At 39.6% G+C, this 8,799-nt stretch overlaps 1 pseudogene; it reads right to left on the bottom strand.

The window, feature by feature from the left end:
• Positions 1-6,879: 6,879 nt before the first annotated feature.
• Positions 6,880-7,412, bottom strand: LOC125341453 (annotated as a pseudogene).
• Between the last annotated feature and the right edge of the window lie 1,387 nt (positions 7,413-8,799).

Raw genomic sequence — 8,799 nt, 5'->3', positions numbered from 1 at the left:
GCTAAGAAAACAGACATGAGCCACTACTGCCCAGTCTGGGGCAGATTTCTTGTTGCATGTCATTTGCATTCATTTAAACTTAGCCACTCATTTGCCAGAGCCTCTATTTTCAATGATTCATCTCTGGATCATGACCAGGGTCCTCTATGTCTAAGAAAATAGTGACTTGAACACCATATCAAGATGCTATGAGCATAAAATGAGAGATTTCTCAATGGGCCCTTGGAAAACATAAGCTCTAATATTTCTAACATACTAGTATTCATGTTTTCTTTGGTCTAGTAATTTATTACTAGAAATTTTTCTTGTAAACACTCCTACAATGAACTACATGGAGGCTTATATATGTCATTATATTATAGCATCAATCATATCAGCAATCAAGGGAGGGATGATTAAATTCTGCACATTCCGGTAGTGAAACAACATACATTAAAAAATGAGGTTAATGAATATGTACTGACATGAAGACTTCAGCAATAGATGTTAAACAAAAATCAAGTCAATCAAGACTCAATTTACCTTGTAGCTTGCTACCAACCGAAATACTTCTGCCAACAGAAATATTATTGATGAGGAATATGTGCAAATCATTCTGGTACATCCCCAGTTATACATGTCTGCTGTAGATAATTAGAAAACAAGAAAGGCAAGTGGAAGAAATTTAAAATTACTCATAATTTTACCAGCTACAAAGGAGCTTTACTGAAATTTCAGTGTAGAAATTACATTGTCATACAATCTTGACCTTTGTTTTAATTAAAACTATATCATATACATCTTGTCATATCAATAATGATGTATCAGTGGAAATTACTTCGGGGCTCTATTCTGCTTGTTACAATAGTTTATTTAAGATCAGGTGGGGTGGCTCAAGTGGGAAATCACAGCTATATGTGAAGAGACAGGGGGTCATTAGTCAAAACTAGCTGGGACCAAAATATTAAGCAAAATTCTGTCTCACAGAACAAGCTGGGCATACTAACACATGCCTGCAATCCCAATGCCGTGAATATAAGGTAGATGGATACAGGAAGGATTTGTGGCTTAAAGCCAACTCAGGCAAAAACTCTTATCTGAAAAATAAACTAAAACAAAAAGGGGTGAGGTATGGCTCATGTAGTAGAGCATTTTTCAAGCAAACACAAGTGTTCAAACCCCACTACCACCCAATAATAACAATAACAATAATAAATCGATTCACATAATCTTGAATTAATGGATACCCAATTTTCTATTATTAACATGCATACTGGTATCACTACCCTCTAATCCAATCTCTTCACATGCTATTAATGTTTGTAGAATTGAAGTTGATATAGTCACATGAATGCCTATTAAATTACTGAGGTTATCCAATTCAGAATAAGGCAGAATACACACACACACACACACACACACACACACACACGCGCGCGCGCGCGCGCACACACACGAAAACTAACAGGAAATCCAGGGAAATAAACTATGTTACTGAGATACTGCAATCCTTTTAATGAGATGCTGCAATACTTTTGGACCAAAAAAAGAGAAATATATCATCCTGATGTGTTTTTCTTTATAACTTTATCTCCCTTTTCTGTGTAGATAAGAGAAATACCAATATGAAAGGTAAATAATTGGAATTGTGAGACATTCAAAAGATGTATAGGCATATATATATATATATATATATATATATAAAATACTAAAATGTGTTCTGCCAGGGATTCTTAGCAGTCAGCCACCATAAACCAAGGCGCATGAGTGCTATGAGAATAACAACTTCTTACCTTGCAGGAATAAGTCTGACTTTGTCAAAGCATGATGTATTTATTGGTAGCAAGCTCATTCATATTATTAAGCATTAGACATCAAGTTTGTGCTAAGCATGCTTGAAGTGTTTGATTCGTATTTGCAGTTAATCCTAACATTTGTATATCATACGAAAAATAACTTGCCCAATACTGCATGTATTTACTATAGAGAAAAGCTGGAATTGACTCCCAGGTATGCCTGCCTTCAGAATCCACATTCCTTGGCTGCTACATTACCTCATGGAAGCATAAGTATGCCACTCGTAGCCTCCTGTATGTTATTAATTTTTAATAGGCTTTTAATCTGTCTCTGTGTGTCTGTGTATGCGCGCGCTCCAGTTGTGAGGCTTGAACTCAGGGCCAGGGTTCTGTCCCTGAGCATCTTTTGTTCAAGGCTAGCACTCTATCATTTGAGCCACAACATCACTTCTGGCTTCTTCTGAGTAGTTTCTTTTGGAGATAGTTGTCTCACCAACGATTTTGCCCAGCTAGCTTCAAACTGCTATCCCCAGACCTCAACCTCCTGAGTAGAGGATTATAGGTGTGGGCCTGGTATAGGCCTTTAATCTTAATGGGAAAATTTACATTCAGATTATATCCCTAATTGGTTGGTCTGAAATACTTTTCTTGGCTCTACATACATATTGTTCAAGGTGGAAAGGATCTTTTGAATTGATAATATTCCCAAGAAAATTGTCTAAATGTCCTTTTGGAAAAGTCATCATTAAAAGCAACTGGAAAACTGTGTATATACATACATACACATACAGATATATATGGATGTGAAACTATCTGTGAATATTTTTTCTGTGAGAAGTGAACCAACAAAAATGCCTTACATATGTAACTGTAACCTCTCTGTACATTACCTTGACAATAAAATTAAATTTATAAAAGAAAGAAATGAATAAGATGAAAATGGGAGTGATCAGAGGGGAGATTAATAGCCTACAAAGCAAAGGCAGTGGAAGAATAGGAAAGACTAATCCTGAGTTTGGGAAGACAAGGAATTTCCCCTTGTTTATCTATCTTTAAGGAGATTCCTGTGCTTTGAGAACATGCTGCAGAGGTATTGGAGTGGCTCTGGGGATGGTCTGGTATTGAAATGCCCTTTCTCTATACTCACATCCAGTTGTGACAGCCTGCTACCTTAAGCAGGAATCTTGGCAGAGATTGGTCAGTCTCTAACACCCATCTATCAGGCTAAAGATTGTCCATCTCCCAGTGGAGATCATGAAGGATTCAAGGCCACCCCTCACCTCATTGACCATCTTTATATCTTCCCTTCTCTCTTCAAAGTGTTCAAGCTTCCAGACAATGCAAATAACAGGCCATTTCCAAGCAGTTTCTAATTTTGCTTCCCCTGAAAAGAGCCAAATGTTTCAACAAGTTTGAACCTTGTTCCCTCAGATCCTCTCCTTCCCCTCTCCCTCCTCTCTCCCTCCCTCTTATTTTCCTCATTGTCTTTCCAGAAATTAGATCTCTTCCTTTAAACAGTGGTGTTCTGGAACACATCCATTTTGAGTTTACCAGTAGCTTCGGTGAACCCAGGCAGAAGCTCCCCCAGTCTTTAGAAGTTTTTGTTCATTGCTTGCTCCTTCACATGTTGCAGTGTGTATGTGTGAGATGAAGAGATTATTTTTTGGGTGCATCTTCAATGAAGTTTGTCAATAACCCAATGGTCTTAATGGAATTCCACCTCTGTCCACAAATATGACAAGAACATAAGCATCTTTTATGATTTTAAAGATAAAATTGTTTTTATTTGCAAAAGTGAGAGCTCAGGCTTTTTTTTTTTCAAACTTCTTTAAGAAAAAGGCACATCAGCTGTTGTTGTTTGTCCAAGTTTTGGAGTCCCATAACTGTTCAACTCAATTTACTGTGTTATAATGTGAGGCTGCTTCAGCAGATGTTCGAGGGGGCTCCAGAATGCTATAAATTATGATACGTTCATTTGCTCATTTTGGAGTTTGACAAAGCAGCTCTCAGAGCCTGTCTGCCCTGTGCTAGAGGAAGGAAGGGGTGAGAAAGCAGCAGGTCGTGGGGAGCAGGCCCAAGTGTCTCCTGAGTTTCAGTAAGTGGCTCTGTCACATAAAACTTATGCCGGCTGTTAAGTGGCCCAGGCAGCTGCAACCCATGTGCCACAAAGATGCCGGCCCCTATGTCTCCCACTCCGTTATTGTGTCTATAAATTCAGTGGCCACCTGTGCAATAGGCTCATCAGAAGAGCCCCGGAGGAGGCATTAACTTATCAAGCCTCATAAAGCACAAATCCTTAAATGTAAAATCGGACACTTTCATCCTCTCCAGCCTACATCTATATGGATTTTTTTTTTAATGAAAAAGAAAGGACTCATTTTTCCTCCACACAGGACCAATAGCTATGCATGGTGTCACACAATGAATGATTCTATATTTTTTAAACTTCTGCTCTTGTGAACCTACCTACATTTTATTCTCCTCTAAAACTATATGTCAGTCCATGATTAGAAAATCCTTTCTTATCAATAAGTCACTATTCATTTTAATCCAGGCCAAATGACTTAAAAGATCAACTAATGAAATCAAAATAAACAAAATTAGAAAGCAGAAGATAAGCTTTAAAACAAATTCATTTTTTTCTTTTTTCAATGATCTTTCTTGGAAATCTGTTATCTACTGTAAAAATGTAGTACAGACTCCACTCTTTACTCCTGTCCTTCTCTCCCCCAATGGCAGCCAAACATGACAACGCACTTAGTAGTATTTTGAATATTCCTTTTGTTGTGTGTACCTGTGGCAATTCTGGGGCTTGAACTCAAGGCCTGGGCTTTATCTCTGAAGATTTCAACTCAAAGCTAGCACTCTAACAAAAGAGGCATACCTCTACATCTATTTTGTTGGTTCACTGGAGATGAGTCTCACAGACTTTCCTACCTGGGCTGAGTTTGAACCTCATTCCTCAGATCTCAGTCTCCTAAGAAGGTAGGATAGCCGCTAGCTGAGTATTCATTTCTTAAAATTCCCACTGACATCATGTTTTCATCTCTCGCCTCTATTATATCATGAACAGTTGTCCTTTGTGTGTGTGTGTGTGTGTGTGAGAGAGAGAGAGAGAGAGAGAGAGAGAGAGAGAGAAAGAAAGAGAGAGAGAGAAACAGGCAGACAGTCAGTACTGAACTTGAACTCGGGCCCTGAGCACTGTCCCTTTGCCTTTTTTGCCAAAGGCTAGCGCTTTTCCATTTGGACCACAGCCTCACTTTTGGCTTTTTGGTGGTTAACTGGAGATAAGAGTCTCTCACAAACTTTCCTGCCCAGGCTGGCTCTGAACCCACAATCCTCCCATCTCAGCCTCCTGAGCAGCTAAGATTACAGGCATGAGCCACTGGTGCTCACTTCTAATAGGAGTTCATAGTGGTAGTTGGTGAGGATGTGACGGGTCAGCTGGGGTCCTCTTTGTATGTACATATATGTCTTTCCAGCCTTACCTTCCCTGGACAAAAGACAAATAGAGCACAGTAAGGTGGGGAACAGGGAATAGAGTGGTCATATTTAATTTTACAAAGTACCTACTGCTAGGAGAAGGTGCAATTTGTGCATATCGCATGCATATCAGTATCTGGCATATCACAGAGCTAAATAAGTTGAATGCATACATAGAACACTTGAGAGGAGAAATTATTAAGTTTTGGGGTCATGGTTTCAGAGATTTCTGGGCATATGTAATCCTTGGCTCTGTTGATGGTAGAATATCATGGTGGCAGCGGTTGCTGATGGTTCACACCTGTAATCTGTACTACACAGGACCGAAGTTTGAAGTCTGCCCCAGCAGCCAAGTCCACAAGACTCTTATCTCCAACTAACCACCAAAAAGCCAGACGTGGGGGTCAAGTGGTAGGTAGAGTTCCAGCCTTGAGTGAAAAAGCCAAGGGAGAGTATGAGGTCCTGAGTTCAAGCCCCAGTACTGGCACCAAAAAAAAAAAAAAAAAAAAAAAGATAAGGAATATCATGGTGGCCAAGAGCATGAAATTGAGAAGAGAGAGATGATGCATATAAAACAGAGGGAGAGAGAGAGAGACAGAGACAGAGACAGAGACGGAGACAGAGACAGAGACAGAGACAGAGAGACAGAGAGGAAGGAGCTGGCTGAAACAAAGTGACCTCAAGGACCTGCTCTTAGTGACCTACTTCCTCCAGCTAGGTCTCACTTTTTAAAATTTCCAGAACCTTCCAAAGTAACACCACCAGCCCAGGAACAAGAACATAACACATGAGCCTGTGGGAAAGATTTCATACTTATAGCAAAATTAGAAGCCAGCTCTGTTTCTCTTGACAGATGAATGGGTTTAAAAAGCAAATACAGGGCTGGGGATATGGCCTAGTGGCAAGAGAGCTTGCCTCGTATACATGAGGCCCTGGGTTCGAGTCCCCAGCACCACATATACAGAAAACGGCCAGAAGTGGCGCTGTGGCTCAAGTGGCAGAGTGCTAGCCTTGAGCAAAAGGAAGCCAGGGACAGTGCTCAGGCCCTGAGTCCAAAGCCCGGGACTGGCCAAAAAAAAAAAAAGGAAATACATACATACCTACATGTGTATGTGGGTATGCAGCATAGTATATTGTTATATATAAATGTGTCATTATAAAAAGATGACCACAGTTGAACTAATGAACAATAATCATATCACCAGTCATCTTGTGTGTATATGTGTGTGATGTGTTAATAACATTTAAGCAAAATTCAGGTATACATGCAACAGATATTATTAACTCTTGTTACCATACATACAAAGGATGTGTATATATGTATTATATAAATGAAGATACATGATACATAAAATATATGGAAAAATACAGAGGAAATAATACATAAAGAAAATTTAGATTTTTTTTGACAGACAACTTTAGTTTTTATTCATAGTCATAAACTTAACTCTGCAATCCAGCTAGACTTAGAGGGAAATAAGGAAAACATGGAACCCAAAGAACTGCAGTGAGAGCACAAATGGATTACAGGGGATTTGCAAGCAGATGGGGTGGAAGGGTGCTCTCCAGAGCTACAGAAGGAATGGTCTGATAATGGTTATGATAAACCAAGTAAAATGTGTTAGAGTTGGCTGCAGTCGGCAATGGTCACCTTCTTTCTGGTCTTGCCATTCCCGGACCCAAAGCCCTGCATGGCTTCCACAACTTCCATGCCCTCTTTCACCTTCCCAAACACCACATGCTTGCCATCCAACCAATCAATCTTGACAATGCAGATGAAAAACTGGGAACCATTTGTATTTGGTCCAGCATTTGCCATGGACAAGATGCCAGGACCTGTATGCTTCAGGATGAAATTCTCATCTTCAAATTTCTCTCCATAGATGGACTTGCCACCAGTCCCATTATGGCATCTGAAGTCACCACCCTGGCACATGAATCCTGGGATAATCCTGTGAAAACAGGAACCCTTATAACCAAATCCATTCTCTCCAGTGCTCAGAGCACCGAAGTTTTCTGCTGTCTTTGGAACTTTGTCTGCAAATAGCTCGAAGGAGACGCGCGGCCCAAGGGCTTGCCGTGGGCGGCAATGTCGAAGAACGCGGTGGGGTTGACCATGGCTGGCAGCTGGTAACTACTAGCTGCAGCGGCGTCTGCAAAGCTGAATATTTAGATTTTTGACTCCCTTTTATACCAATTGATGTCCAATAAAGAGAACTTGATTATCTCTCTTGTTCTTAGCTTATGTTTTTTCCATGCCCCCCCCCCCAAAATATCACAGTAAAATCTTGAGCAAAGTCTGGGAATCTACATCTCTGATAAGCTCCCGGATGTTGATGCTGAACCCTAGACTAAGGATATACTTCAAGGATAGCTCCTCTAAAATATTAATCAACTACTAGTGAAAAACATTACTCTAGAATCAAGCATTTAGATATCTAAGCATTTAAATACCTAGGATTCTGCAGTTATGATAAGTTCTCGGGTAAGTCTAGTACTGGTGGCCGAAAGCTATAGTTTTAGTATGACGGCTCTAAATTGTTATCTAAATGTAAGTTAACAATATTAACTTATCAACTAACAAATTTTAAGAAATAATTTTAACAATATTAACTATCAAAAATATATGTTGCAATTCCAATTGTGGATACTATTAATATTGCCACTGAACTTATCGTTAACTGGGTAAAATAAGTGACTTGCAATGCGGATAAAGTCTCCAATAAACTATGATCATGAAAGATGACCTAAAATGGTGTAAGAAAATACATCTTAGGAAATATAGAAGTTTGCCCGGGCCAATGAGATAAAGCATGAAGACCACCAAATCTTAGACAGTGCAGTAAGGAAGGAGTCCCTATAATCACAGAGGATGGCAAGATTCCTTGTTAGTTTTACACACTTTTCTCCTGTGTTACAACAAATGAGCTCAAGCACAGCTCAAAGAACAGGCGAAGGTACAGTTAAGGTGAAGGTGCGCTTGGCTCAGATCCTCCATGTTGTCCTCCTGTGGCCTAAGTTTGAAATTCTGCGTGCAAGGGTGGAGACGTTGCTGATGTCACAGATGCCCTGGTAGCTGATGTCAAGTGGGTGACACAGCTCCAGCTTCTTCTCACATTAAGATGCATACATGACATGGAGTCAGTATAAATCCCATTCTCCTTTCCTGAATAAGGACATCATTATTCATGAGAAATGCCCAATTTCCCCCCATTTTTTTCTCAGAGTATGGAAACAAATATAGACCCCCCAAATATTCCACAGAGTGGGGTATAAATTGCTCTGAATCCATGCTACTCTCTAACTCTCAAAGTGCTTGAGCAGTGAATCTTAGATTTGTCATTTATTTGTTTAAATAGCCCCCTGTGCTGAATAATACTCTACCCTACACCAAACAATATACCTATATGATAATCAAATATATTAGTGGATGAAATTATATACGTAAAACCACATGGGTGTGTGGTATTTTAATCAATAGCAAATTGGCAATCTAGCATGAGGCGAAAATATTGAATACAGATATGAGATGATGTTACCA

This window comes from Perognathus longimembris, chromosome 24 (genome assembly GCF_023159225.1).
Source record: "Perognathus longimembris pacificus isolate PPM17 chromosome 24, ASM2315922v1, whole genome shotgun sequence".
In the NCBI taxonomy this organism is placed as follows: Eukaryota; Metazoa; Chordata; class Mammalia; order Rodentia; family Heteromyidae; genus Perognathus; species Perognathus longimembris.
The sequence above is the reverse complement of the archived record's forward strand: the minus strand, read 5'-3'. Positions and strand labels throughout refer to the sequence as shown.